Source organism: Dicentrarchus labrax, unplaced genomic scaffold (genome assembly GCF_905237075.1).
Source record: "Dicentrarchus labrax unplaced genomic scaffold, dlabrax2021, whole genome shotgun sequence".
Lineage (NCBI taxonomy): Eukaryota > Metazoa > Chordata > Actinopteri > Moronidae > Dicentrarchus > Dicentrarchus labrax.
Window position 1 is genome coordinate 15,680,062 of NW_026136718.1, and position 13,990 is coordinate 15,694,051.

Sequence of the window (13,990 nt, forward strand, 5' to 3'; positions counted from 1 at the left end):
GTATAATCAGCCACATGACTAAAAACTGTGTTGGTGTGCAGAGCCTTCAATACTGCATTACATTTGTTAGTGTCATACAGTAGGTTTTATTGAACACATTCAAGGACATATAAGAGGCAAACTCTCATATAGGTCTGCTTCTATGATTTCACAAGCTCTATATGTATCAATATCTGAAATGAGGCCATAAGCAGTGTCTTTCTTCTGTCTTTCTTCCACTGATCTCTGCTTAGTAAATAACCAGAGTCTGTTTCCATCAGCCAGCAGTGACATTGGATCATCGACACTATCAAAGCCGGAATTGTCAGCTCTTTGGCTCCTATAGAGGTTTGCAGCTCAAAAACTGAAAATAGTCAATCAAAGTAAAATTTTAGTCTAAACACATCACTTTTACACTTAGTGCAGCCCAGATTGACCAATTTGCTCCATCTGGATCCTGGACGTCTCCCATTACAAACACGTTTCGATCTCTGTCAGCTAAGAATAAATGTTTATCCATAAACGTTAGCTCGCCATCTGCAGAACAGGTGAAGATAGTGGCGGGAAATATGATCATCAAAGCCAAAGGGTTGAACATAATATGGTTTCCTTCAAGCTCATTTTTAGTATCATTCCAACCCACTTAGCCCATTTATAATTTCATGCCAAATAGCATGAAGGTCCAACTTCACCTCACTTTGCAGGAGCACAAAAAGGCATCTGTACATCCACATGTGTGTGTTTGTATGTTAGCTTGAGTATGTGTGCGTGATTGTGCACATACATGTAGAAGCACAAGTGTGTGCCCTTTGCCTTGTCAGGGGTTGGAAAAGCCACAAAAAGTGTTTTATGAGTGTGAAACTCTTGTAAAGCAGGTGTACTTGGGACAAATGGGAGAACAGGACGTTCATAGCAGCCAGCCTGCTGCCCGCTCTGTTCTGCTCTGCTGCTGCTGCTTCTGCTGCTGCACTATGATCATTAGAGGTTTAGGACAACAGATGCTAAGAACATCCTCTTACCTACCTGCCTATCAGCATTCCTTCCACCTTTCATCCATCCCTCTAGTCCTTCCTGCCGTTGTCTCCCGTTCACAGTGTGTTTGGCTGCAGCTGTTTTCCCGGGGAATCACAGAGGTGAAGACGAAAGCAGAGGAGGGGCAGATCTGTAATGTGTGGAACAAGAGACAACAACAACAAGAGGGAGAGACAGGGGAGAGACTGATATAAATATGTCAAGATTCTTGGAGGAAATTGTCACTTTGTGCGGTAACAAAACAAAACATATACTGTCTAAGTCCTAATAAAACAAATCAGGAAAAAGCCTCTCTTATCCTCTTTATGGGAAACTGAAGTCATGTCCCTCTATCAACACAAACAGATCCTGCTGTTCCCTGCGACTGTCTGTGACACATTTGTTTAGGGTCAAACCTCTATTGCTGTAAGACACGCATATGCTCTGAGGCCTATTAAAGACGTGTATCAATGGACCACCCAAGAGTTTTACACAAACCCCCCAAAAAAGGGAGGGGGTTAGTCTAGAAACACAGAGCAGAGCATACGTAGTGACAAGAAGGAAGATCTAAAGAAATGATGAGTCAATTTTCACGCGCTGAACTGCTAATATACACAAATGGTCCCATCACATATGCTTGCCTGTACACACACACACACACAATACAAGGCTGCACGGTTACTGCCAGAGTGGTTAAAGGTCAGTTTGGGTTGGAAGCATCAGGTGGCCAGCTGTGTTTGCTACATCACAACTATGACTCGTTGTGTGTCTCACCTTCCCTCGCTCATACACACATTATTTTTGAGCTCATTTGTTTAATTTGGTCCGTCTAGGTCACACTGATCTCGTTTCTCTGAAGGACAGCCACGTTTACTCAACTGCCATGTTGGTTTTCATACTTTCACTTTACCAGTCACGTTATCAAGTGTTGTCGGTTTTGCTAATTACTTTGAATAAATACTAGGTTTTAAAAGAATAGTTTGACATTTTGGTACACATATCCACTTTTATGAGAAGAGTTTCATGATATGGACTGGCAGCGGCTGGAAATGCCCATCTTGGTTAAATAAAATCAGCCTTCCAGCTTTAAGCTTAAGCTCACTAATAACCACCTAACTGGTTTGTCTAATCTGTACAAAAACATAAGAGTGATGTGAGAAGGGTGTGAATCTTTACTCTCTGTAAGAATGTCGAACTATTCCTTATTATTTCGAAGTATTCCTGTCAGTGGGTTTGTCAAACATTCATCCAAATCATCTGAACATTTCTTTCTATTTTCTTCTGAATTTAAAACTACCAAAGTCTGTAAATCTGGATTCAGGTGACTGTTAAAATCTGCTTTCCTTTTTCGGACTGTGGGAATGAGAATCATTTAGTTAACAGCTGGATTTCTGCTGGCAAAAGAAGATTATTTGGCCAAGTATATTAAAGGTTTTGCACGTGCACATGGAGAAAGACCAGACTGGGGAAGTAACGTTATACTGAAGGAATGCATTATAGCATTTCCTTTTAGCAAGAATCATTTGTACATAAGCAACACAAAAGCTTATAATGACGTCAGATGATAAACACAACACATGTAGATGCACATCCTGCCTTGACCAGTTTACTCACAGTAATCAGTACTTTTATGTAAATGAGTCTGTTTCACTCACTCACAATGCTTGGCATTGACAAGTGCGATCCTGCTCAGCTGGGCTGTGGCTGCTTGTCGCCCCACTAGAGCTCCCACACGGGGTGCTTTGAAGTGTCAAAGGGCCCCCCACATGGAGAAAGCAGTACTGTAGGTGTATGAGCAGACAGGGGCCTGGAGGTTGGGGGGGTTGTCAGGATGAAAGGCGGTGCTGTAGCAGTCCAGCTGTTTGCTCTGCCAGCCCAACACCAAGAAAAGACACAGGAAGAGTCAATATATGTAGCTTTGTGTTCCTGGTCGAGTCGGCAATAGACTCGATGAACTCTTGAAAGAGATGTGAGCTGAGCTGCCAGTTCATCATTTTTGTGGTTATTTGAATTCTTGCCCCTCCAAAGTTGTGAAAAACACTTTTAAAATGGATCCTTAACACAGAGTAAACTTGGCTATCAATTTCCCAGAGACTTTCTGTAATGTTCCTGCGAAGTAAAAAGAGCTGAGATGTGACTGTGGAGGTGTGTGGTCTCACTGAGGAAGTGTATGAGTAAGCCTTTCTATAACATGGTCTCCCCCATCTGGTACTAGTTGAAGGCTGGTGGTTTGAATGTGCTCTGCGTAGTTTGAAAGTCTCAGCCGCATCGGTGCTCTGTTTGACTTGATTAGCATACTTAACTCGATTTTGCGTCACCAAATAAAATAAAGTCTCCACATGTGGGCATCGCACAGATATTGTAGACCTATGTAGCAGGCGATGATGTCAGTACACATTCATCAACAGCAGCCACCTTTTGATTTCAATCAAAACAAAGTGAAACAAGTATCACAGGCTGTTTCCTCACTTCCTGGGCCTGCACATGTTCATGATGAGTACACACACAACACATTCAAGTGTGTCTTCATGTCTTCTGGTATATGTGGAAGGGGAACGATTGGAAGTTTTCTGACTTCAAAATTATAGTTATATTAAGTTATGTTTGAAATGATAGAGCATAGCGTGTATAAGCGTGTTTGTGTGTGTGTGTGTGCATTTGTGTGTGATCACCGTAATCGGAGGACTAGCCGGAGGAATGTAGTCAGCTCTCTCTCCAGCCCGTCCATCTTCATCATGGCCATTCCCACATACTGGTCATGTGATTTACAGCTATGGGCCCCCACTCTGGTGATATAGGGCAAATTCCTGACCAGGATCAGTCAAGTTTCATACACACAGCAGGGGTTAGGAGCCTAGAAGAGAGCAGGAATGGAACAAGGGCAGGGGAGAGGAGATGAGGAGATAAAAAGCTGGAAAACAAATCAAAGAAAGATACAGACCCAATGCATCTTTTTTTGCCAAGACATGGTAGAGTTTATCTTAATGAGAAACTGATTAATGCATGAGAATGTGTACGTTTATTATGACAACAATCAAAGACTTTATGGGGGAACAAAGAGTAAAAAGTAAGGGGAGGTTAACAGAATGAGACAGAACAAGGGAAAAACCACAGAGAGCAAGAGTCATTTCCAAGTCCAGGGTTTTCTCTGAGAGGTGTGAGGTTTTACAGTGTTTAAAATCTCCAAAGTCTTGTTGACATAAGACCTCAGCAGAGATCGCAGGCCAGTTCAGGGAAACAGCCAGTTGAGCACCTCTGCTGCATACTGTGGAGGCGGCAATCAGATTGAAATGTAATGCATGCCACTCATGTTTGCAGGTTTGCTTTAATCCTAGATGTTTTACAGTACATTTTCACCATGGGAAGCAATGTCGGAGCCAAACCCCTGCTCAATGTCAGATTTACAGAGCTTTACAGATAACACACGTAGCTAGTTTTACACCCAACAGGAAGTTAATCATACAAATAGCCATTTAACGGCATTCTTAAGCATGTGCAAGAACAGAAAAACAATGAATATCCCCATAGCCATAAAAACAATGTAAAACGTTACAGCTACAACCCATTCCCTGATGATAGATAAGAGTGTGGCTGTGGAGTGATCATTCCTATCATTATGAGTGGTCAGCGCAGCCCACTGTGAAAACAACACATCCATTACTTACTTGAACAAAGAGCCTGGCTCGTAACACATGAGATAATGTAAAAGGCGTGGTATGTAATGGCCTCAAACCACTTCAAAAACCAAAAGGACAAATAAGTGGAAGGTGGTGGAAGGAAGAATCCAAGCAGCAGCTGGTGATAAGCAGCAGTCAGAAAGGTGATATGTCTGTTAGGAGAATGATGACGGCAGATCATGATAAACAGATGGTGATAAAATTGATTATTATTTACATGATAATGATAAGACAAGGGCAAGTTCAGGTGGCACATTCTGTCTCAACCTTATGTGATTCAAGTGAAGTAACAGCAGCGGTTGCAGCAAAGTTTTTCCATTGGCCTCCAAAAATATGCTCCCCCGACCCCACCCAACCTTACATCGTCTTCCACCCTCCACCCCACATGTCTCGTCACCACCCAAACCCAGCCTTTCCTCCTATCCTCCTGTTATCCCCAGAGACATTTTATATTTTTTTGTGTCCTCCTGACTGGAAAGGAAGTCAGCCAAATATGATGCAGTTGGAGAGACCTTAATGGTGGTATGATAATGATAATCATTACTGAAATGATGATGAGAGATGTGTTGCTGTGAGTAATTCAATGATGTCACTGGAAGACAATGAGAAGGTGGGGAGAGGCAGCTGTGCACGTCCTGACCTGTAATGCAAAGGGACGAGGCCGAGGGAAGTGGGGATGAAGGGGGACTCACGAGAGTAGAGGGAGAACAGAGGAGTTTATTAAAGGGGGCATCTTTTTAAATATTTATCCAGGTACTAATGTATTTAGTATGAGGTCAGGAGCCTTGACAACTGTTGAAGGACATGTTACAGAATGACTGGGTAAAAAGGTAGAGGTTGCTGGGAGAGCAGGGTAAATGTTTTATGGATGAGGGCGCATTTTCATTTTGAAAACACTGACAGAACTACAACAAAATCAAGCTCATCTGGGAATTAGAGCTAAAAGGAACAATGTGTACAAATGTAACATGACAAACGGTGATTGTTCCCAGTTGACTTTGGAGTCTTAGTTCTCTGGATTCCAGATTTTGGAAGTTTTGGAGTTTTTATTGTTTCCAAATATTAGTTTGATTGTCCTAACCAGTAAGAACAACACATGAACACACATGAAGTACTTGCCTTGAATGTATTAGTCCACTCTCCTATATCGCTGTTGTCCAAAAACTATTACAAACACATAAATGAGTCACAAGTTTGCATTGGGCGACATGTTCCATCATCACAATGAACATGGACACTGCGGATTATTCCGTCAGTGGCACATGCATTAGTGTGAGTGTGTATTAATCATTGACAGAATATATAAATCCACACCAAAAAACAGTCCCAGACAATTTCACTCTTTATTCCTGTTTGAGTAACGTTTGCCAAAAGCTAGTGCCCAGCTGTTTTAGGAAAATACTGAGCCTTTTATAGAAGTGAAATTATATGTCTGTTATTAGTTTTTAAAGATGTAGGTCTACACACTGGTTTGTGTTTGAGTGCCACAAACAGGGTAGGGTAGTCAGACAGAAAGATACCCCACGAATGCAATGTCAGTTTTGGTGTTTCAAGGGATTTGTTAACAATAAGAAAAGTATAGAGCAACCCAGAATAAAATAGAATAACACCAGCCATATCCGTTTAATTACTTTTAAATGTGAAGTGGACAAACATTCCTTTATACCCCTTATTCCTTCAGTAGAAGTCTCAGGTCTCAGGAGAAAATGTTAAAATGAAGGTGGATGACCCACAAATGTCATGTTCTCAATCAATCAATCGTGGCTTTTCACCATCAGGATTTTGTTTTCTTGAATTTTTCTAAACCAGTCATTTACTGAAAGATGAAAAGACGATAGCTGAATGAATAATTAGATCTTCAAATATACTGAATTTGACAATTTTACAAGAACATTTCATATAGAACTCGGTAGCTGAAGAAACAGGACAGCGTTCATTGCTGAGGAATGCCACGAAACACACCTATACCTGAGAATACCTGTAACATTTACCCCGAACTAAAGTAGCTGTACGACAGCTGGACATAATAGCAGGTCATTAGTGAGGTGTACTGTTAGCAGGGAAAAGAGGCGATGGCTGATAGCAATGATTTAAATGCACAACTTCACCTGGTTTCTCTTTCCAGACGTTTCAGAGTCGTCAGGTAGAAGACAATGGTGCAAGTTAAACATGAAGGTGAGAGTCAGGGCTCCTCTTCTATATCCCCAGAGTCGGTATCCAGCATCCAAATATCAAAAATACAAGCATGGGTGGAGTAATATGTGTGTGATCACACATTGGTCCTGGGTGAAGAAAATGACATAAAAAACTAAATGTTTATAGAATCATGTGAAAGTATTACAGTCTCCTCCCTTTGTCCACATTGTCTTATGCTTGTCCTGGTGTACTCAAATCTCAGCCATCTGTGTTTCATGTTTCTTGAAATAAACAGTACTAAGTATTTGGAAATGCAATTCATGACTCAAGTTTGTTCATTTCTGTTGCCATTAGTTTTAATATAGCTATGTTTTCATGATCTTTTTTTGGCCTTTTTAAAATATGGTTCCAATTATACAGAACATTTTGTGTCAGGTTGAATGTTGAACACTCACTTTTCTGTACTATTGTTTGTTCTATTGTTGATAATTGCAGCAGACATTGTTCCTATTTACTCTGGCATGGAGAACACACCTGCACATACAATTAAAATGAACAATTTAACCTTTATAAAGATTTTTAATAAGATTAAACCAAATTAAACTTGTACGCAGTGTTCCTTTGTTTTTTACCTCCTCTAGTTTTCTGTTTATAAGAATAACAACCTCTGAAACTGTGTCCCATTATTGTCAAACGATGACGCCAATACTCAGCGTTGGTTGGTTCTCTGGGAGGTTATGTCTTGTGACCTCAGGGTCTCTTAAATACTTCCAGAGTGAAGCCATGAGAGACTGACCCCCAGCCTGACACGACCGATGACATAGCCTCCATCTGACTTGATGTTTGCCTGTTAATTAAGGCTGTAAACAGGTGGGTGAGAGATGCTTTGTAGCTGCCTTTATACTTGACAATCAAACTTCCTCACTTGAAGTTTAATGATGTTTACCTCCTCAGGTCCCCTTGAAGGATGGAAATGTACCTTTCACCAAGCACACAAGCACATAAACACAAACGCACGTCTGTACGCAGACACACGAAACATGCAATGTGAGGAATACCCATACAGCTGGTTGTTGTGTTAGGTCAAGTTCTTGCTCCTTTATTGTTTCCACAGTAAAAAATGGTTAATTGCTCTCCATTGTTCTCTTGGCACGCATAACGCACCTGAAAAAAATATTGCTTATTTTACAGTTACTAGGCGACCACTTGCCGTAGGTTTTTCTTGTTTTCATTTGTTTACTGGAAATAAATATGGTTTGCAACATATTACAAATTCTAAAAGCCTCCATAATTTCAGTATTAAAAACTGCGAGCTGCAGATGTTGATATAAAATATAGCTAGACAGTTAACATTGAGGGAAAAGTTTTTTTTTTTTTGGCCTTTATTAGATAGGGACAGCTGAAGACAGACAGGAAAGGTGGGTAGAGAGAGAGGGGATGACACGCAGCAAAGGGCCGCAGGTCGGATTCAAACCCGGGCCGCTTCAGCAACTCCATATATGGATCACCAGCACTACCGAGGGAGCTAACCAGGCACCACATTGAGGAACTGTTTAACTTTAAACAAGTGAAGATGGATGCAGCCATCAGTTTCAATATTATATTAGGTTATTTAAGGTTCGAGCTCCAAAACGGTAACTCCTATGGTTAGATCTTGACATTGTGAGAGAAATTATGCTTGTGGGAACATTTCTATATATAATGCATCAGAACAGTGAACGCTGTGGGACTGAGAACAGTTTCCAAAAACGAAAGTCAAACATCTAAAAAACTAAAACATATTCATTTTTAAGAAAGACACAGATCTCCTTCTAGCCTACCATTTACAAGGTTTGAATGAAGTTTTGGGGTAAAAGTAGATAAAATACCATAATAGTACTTGTTTTGCAGAAAATCTGTGACTGATGAAATAAATGAGATAGTCTGAACAAACTTTACAGTTTGGTAGTTTTGGCCAGCCGTTACCAACCCTGGGTTCAGGCCCCCTCAAAAGGGTCACAGCACAAATCTCAGGGGCTGAAATGATTAAAGCTGGGTTAGGTAGTATTTTTTAGTTTGTGTCATCGGGCAAGAATGCTGTAAAAACCTTTCAGCATCTTGTAATTCATGTGGTCTGAGAGAAAGCTAGACTTCTGCACCTCATCTTCGCTCTGTTTTCAGGCTTTAGAAACTCTTGTCTGTGATAGAAGACTTGTGTGAATCCCAGGTCATTTCAGAAAGAAGCCATTTTTATTTGCTGTTCTTCAAAAAGTGTGCATTCACCTCCCTTGAGATGAAATCCTGATTCAACAGCGGAAAATACAGCAACTTGTGATACATTTCCAATATCTCCCTCGCCCACAATGGCAAAGAGGACATCCCATCTCCACACAGAGCTTCGGGCTCATTATGTTCAATGGCGCTCGGATCAACGATTGGCAAAGAGGCATGATGACAAACAGAGGGGAATAACTTTTGAGACTTTTTGGTCAGAGGGGCTTATGGGAGTAATATGAGGTAGCAGAGGGTTTTGCCAACTGCAGCTTTAATGTGGAAGGAAAGAAGAAAAACACAGTCCTGCTGCACAAACTGTTATTAATTTTCAGACTTTTATCTAAATTCGCTTTTTTTGTAAAAGAGCCTCTTTGGGCCTCAAACTGTTATTTTTTTATCAAAATTTTAATCTGAAAAGTAACTAGTAACTAAATCTGTCAAATAGATGTAGTAGAGATACAAGTACAATATTTCCCTCTGAATGATAGTAGAGCGAAAGTATAAAGCACCTCAAACTTGTACGTAAGTGCAGTACTTTAGCGGTTACATTCCACTGCTGGGTACTAGTTAGGTGGTCTTCAACCAGTGTCAGATACTCACTGTAAACCATTTACTGTTTTATCTGCGGATCCTGCAATGTCTGGCGCCCTCTGCTGGAATTAAGTGGTATCATGTTTTAGTTCAGTTTAGGAATGAGGTCAAACTTTGTCCAATGAGGGAGACTTCCAAGAGCCCCAGGAGGACCATCTTTACTGTATGCCTCCAGTTGTTGTGTTAGCCTGGTCTCAGATAGAGTGTGGGTTAAGAAGAGGAGGCCTTGCACTGTTGTCTTTAGAGCTTAGAGCTGTAGAGTGAACTGGCTTCACTCTGGGGGTCCGAGGGTGAAGTGACGCCAAAAACAACAGACAAAAGAAAGAGGGACAACAGTGGAGAGCTTGAGGAATGCTCAGAGAGAGAAATTAATAGAGGGAGGAACAGAGAGAAATGGTGAAAGAGGGGAAACGCAGAAAGAGAACATGCATGTGAGAGCTTCCACAGGGAACTGAGAACAGAGACCCTGTTGTGTTGGCAGCCACAGGGTGCTGACAAAACACCTGGCAGAGAGAAGGAGAAGGGGATGACAGGGAGCGTCAAAGCTCCCAGAGACCATGGGGATATTAAAGGAAGATCAGGATGTGTGTGTTCTAATGAAAGAAAAATGAAGTGAATGAGAAAATCAGATGAAACACAGGAACATTGTTGTGTGTTAAACCTATAAAAATGTGCCTGTGTATGCTCTTGTGTGTCTGGACAAACAACTAATAGGTATATGTTGTGCACACTGTAATCCCCAATCAGGGTCCCGTGGGAAAGTGTGTTTGTGTGTGTGTGTGTGTGTGTGTGTGTGTGTGTGTGTGTGTGTGTGTGTGTGTGTGTGTGTGTGTGTGTGTGTGTGTGTGTGTGTGTGTGTGTGTGTGTGTTTCCTGGAGGAGCCCCCGTGGCTCCAGCTGAAACGTGACTGTGCTCCAGCCAGGTCCTCAGCAGCCCAACTCAGCTCAGCCAGGCTCAGAGCCGCCACCGCTGCTGTTACTGCTGCAAAGCACCGGTTTCCTGTGCACATTCCCCACCTCCCTGGCTGTGTTATTGTTGGCCGAGACAGAGGGGTACACAGCTAAGAACCAGGGGTCTTGCAGAGGCCTTTACGGTCCCCACACCAATCAAGGCCTGCACAGCCCAGAAAAAAGTGGATTGTGGACATTGTTGTTGTAGGGTTGTATGGATGGCAACGTCAGTCTCTACAACTCTTGTGAACAGGAATTTCTCAACAATTACTGGATGGATTTTCTTAATTTCAGACATTCCTGATTCCAAGAGGATGGATCCTAACAGCTGGTCATAGCTATGACATATGTACTGAAATAACTCAACATAAAAACTTAAAGGATTGACACAACATTGAGTACAGACATTCATGGTTCCCACATGATGGATCCTTGGTGACCTGACCTTTCATCTAGCACCACCATTAGGTTCGCATTTGTGTTTATAAGTGAAACCTCACCAACTAATTGATGGATTGCCATAAAATTAAATTTGGTACCATGTAATCTGGAACACAATTTAATATTCCCATCAGCATTAAGTATAATAACTTCCCATCAGCATTTAATTAAAATAATGAACATGATTTACACCTGCTAAACATCACTATGTTAGCATTGTCACGTTAGCGTTTAGGTAAACCACCACTGTGGTGATTTGTTTCTCTTTGCTCACCATTACCAGAGGTTACACTGTCTACATACTATTTATACTTACTGTATTTTTATCCAAAATGTTTTTGCAGTCCCTTGTAGCTGTACAGACTGCATTCAGCCATGGAAAGCAGTGAAAGCTTTCACCACAGAGGAGAGGAGAGAGAGGAGAGGAGTGATAAAAAAAAGGCCACAATCGAACAAGGTAACAAGATAAAGTTGTGAATGTCATTAGGACTCCATTGGGAGCACAAGAAAGAGCAGCAGACATTCAGTGTTTCTGAACATGTTGGCTAAATACATTATTTATACACACTAGGCCACTTTTACACATGATTTGAAGTGAAACTCTTCTAAGTGTTATTCTGTATGCTCAGCTTTAACAAATATTTACCACCTTACCCGCTGTGCTGTGTCTGTGCATCTGTTGTTGTGATTGGCTCTAAAACAGGAAATGAACTCAGTGGCTATCATACTTGTTTGGACACCAAGGTTCAGCTCAGTATAACAATTATATATCAATCATTCATCACACACACACACACACACACACACACACACACACACACACACACCTCTAGTCACACACAGGCATGTCTGTATATAGACAGGAATATTAATCAGATTTAATTGTGTCTTTCCCTTTCTCCATTATCTGTATATGCTGACGTCTGTATGTGTTAGTTTACTTTCTACCAGCCTGAACGACTAAATGAGCTTACTCCCAACAGCCTAAATTCCACCACTAATACAATTACAGCTTAGATTTCATTAAATTCATTAAACCGTGAATGCATCTAAAAAAAGGTGCATTTCCTGTAAGTAGAGCGTATAGGAAACTGATCATCCTGCAGGTATGAGGACACAAAGAATTAGCTCTAACAGCTGGGCAAAACAAAACATGAGGAGATAACAGGATACACCCAGCTGGGAGAGAATGTCCCTGCCCTCACTGCAGAGATGATAACATCATGGGAGCACAATTACACCTGTCAACCAGAGGGCTTGTCAGGGTGTCTGTGGTGCAACTCTGGTAAGTGGAGACCTTGCACAGAAAATTAACAACAACAACAAACCTCTGACTGTAAATCACCCTCCAAGGCCAGAAGAACAGAGTTTATTTGTGTGTGTACAGTATACACTCACTGGTTCCTGCAAAATGATAGTGTGTACTTAATGTCTTGCAAGGACCTGTCACACATATCTCAAGAATTCCACAGCCACAGACAGAAAAATCTCTTCATCTCTCCATCATAGCTGCCGCATCAGTCACATGTTCTGTCTCCATCCTGAACAAGTCCTGCAAACCAAACGACATACTGATGCTGATACAGACAAAAAAGGAAGACATCATTGGTTTAGAGAAAGCAAACACAAAGAGCCAGGCATTCTTAGACATGATTAATTAAAGCAAATAGCATGTTGTAGCCCTGTGAGAGCAAGGGGAGCCATCTGCTCTATAAGGTTGCCCTGCAGAACACCACGCTGAAGGCTGAATTTACTGTCTGACATCCGCATAGTGGTTACAGGAATCTGTCTGTACTCACAGAGCTACAGTTACAGTATCTTTATTTAATTTCCTTCAGCCTTTGCCCTCTAGGCTCTATAGAAGCAAACAGTCATTGTCAGTATAGAGGTGAAATAGGACTTTAACCTCCAGAACCCAGGATACATGGAATAATACCTCCTACTTCTCGTCTGTAAAGGGGTTAAAGGTTATGTGACAGTAAGACAGTAAGGCTACATATACACCCCTGTAGTGAAACGACAGATCTGTACATGACACCTGCAAGCCAGGGCTATACCTGTTTATGGGGGTTACTTTATCTCTGTGTGAGGATAAAAGCAGAATATTTGCAATTTTTCAAGTATAAACTATTTGGATGCCTATGTTAATTACATACAGCAATAAATCACTGTCTGCCTCATGGGTCGTGATTTTTGTAATACTAGAGAAAGCATACTTAAACATCTGCTGGGTGTAATTGCTTTCCTCCTGAGGCCTTTTCCTGTATACTGTTAGAGTATGATTGGTATGAAAGGCAGTGTCATGTGAGCACGGCTCAAAGTCTTATCAGCTTTTTTCGCTTGATTGTTGATTGATAAATTATATCAGTAACAGCAAATATATTCATACTGAATTTCTTTCTCTGCCATGCATCTTTGCTGCAGTTTCGTGAAACCACCCAGTACAGTGGCAACATGTTCCCTCTCTGATGATAAGTGCAATGTAATAACTTTTAAATAACATTTAAACTGTGTGTCGGTGTATCCTGAGGTCATGAGTAACAACATAGTAGCTGCTGATGACAGACATGGTTGTTAAAGGTTCCTTGTCCCGGTGAATACTACTGGTAATATTCCCTATTGTCATTAAGATTTATATTGTAAGTGTAAGATATACAAAGTGCTAAAATAAGTTACCCTCATTACTTCCCTTTATGTCTGTTGTGTTTATGCTACTTCTGCAAAACCCTGATCTAATGGCCTCCTCTCTCTTGTGAGTGCTTTTACATCTACATCTTGTGGTGTGCTACAGTGAGTAGATGCTTTGAAGGCCGACAGACATTTTTATTCACTGGTCTTTTACAAAAGAAATCCTTGATGAAAGCACTGCCGCCTTTTTATTCTTGCACTCCAGTGTCTCTGTTTCTTTCCCTCAGCTCACCTTAGGAAGTAGAACAAGAGGAAAGTAGGACA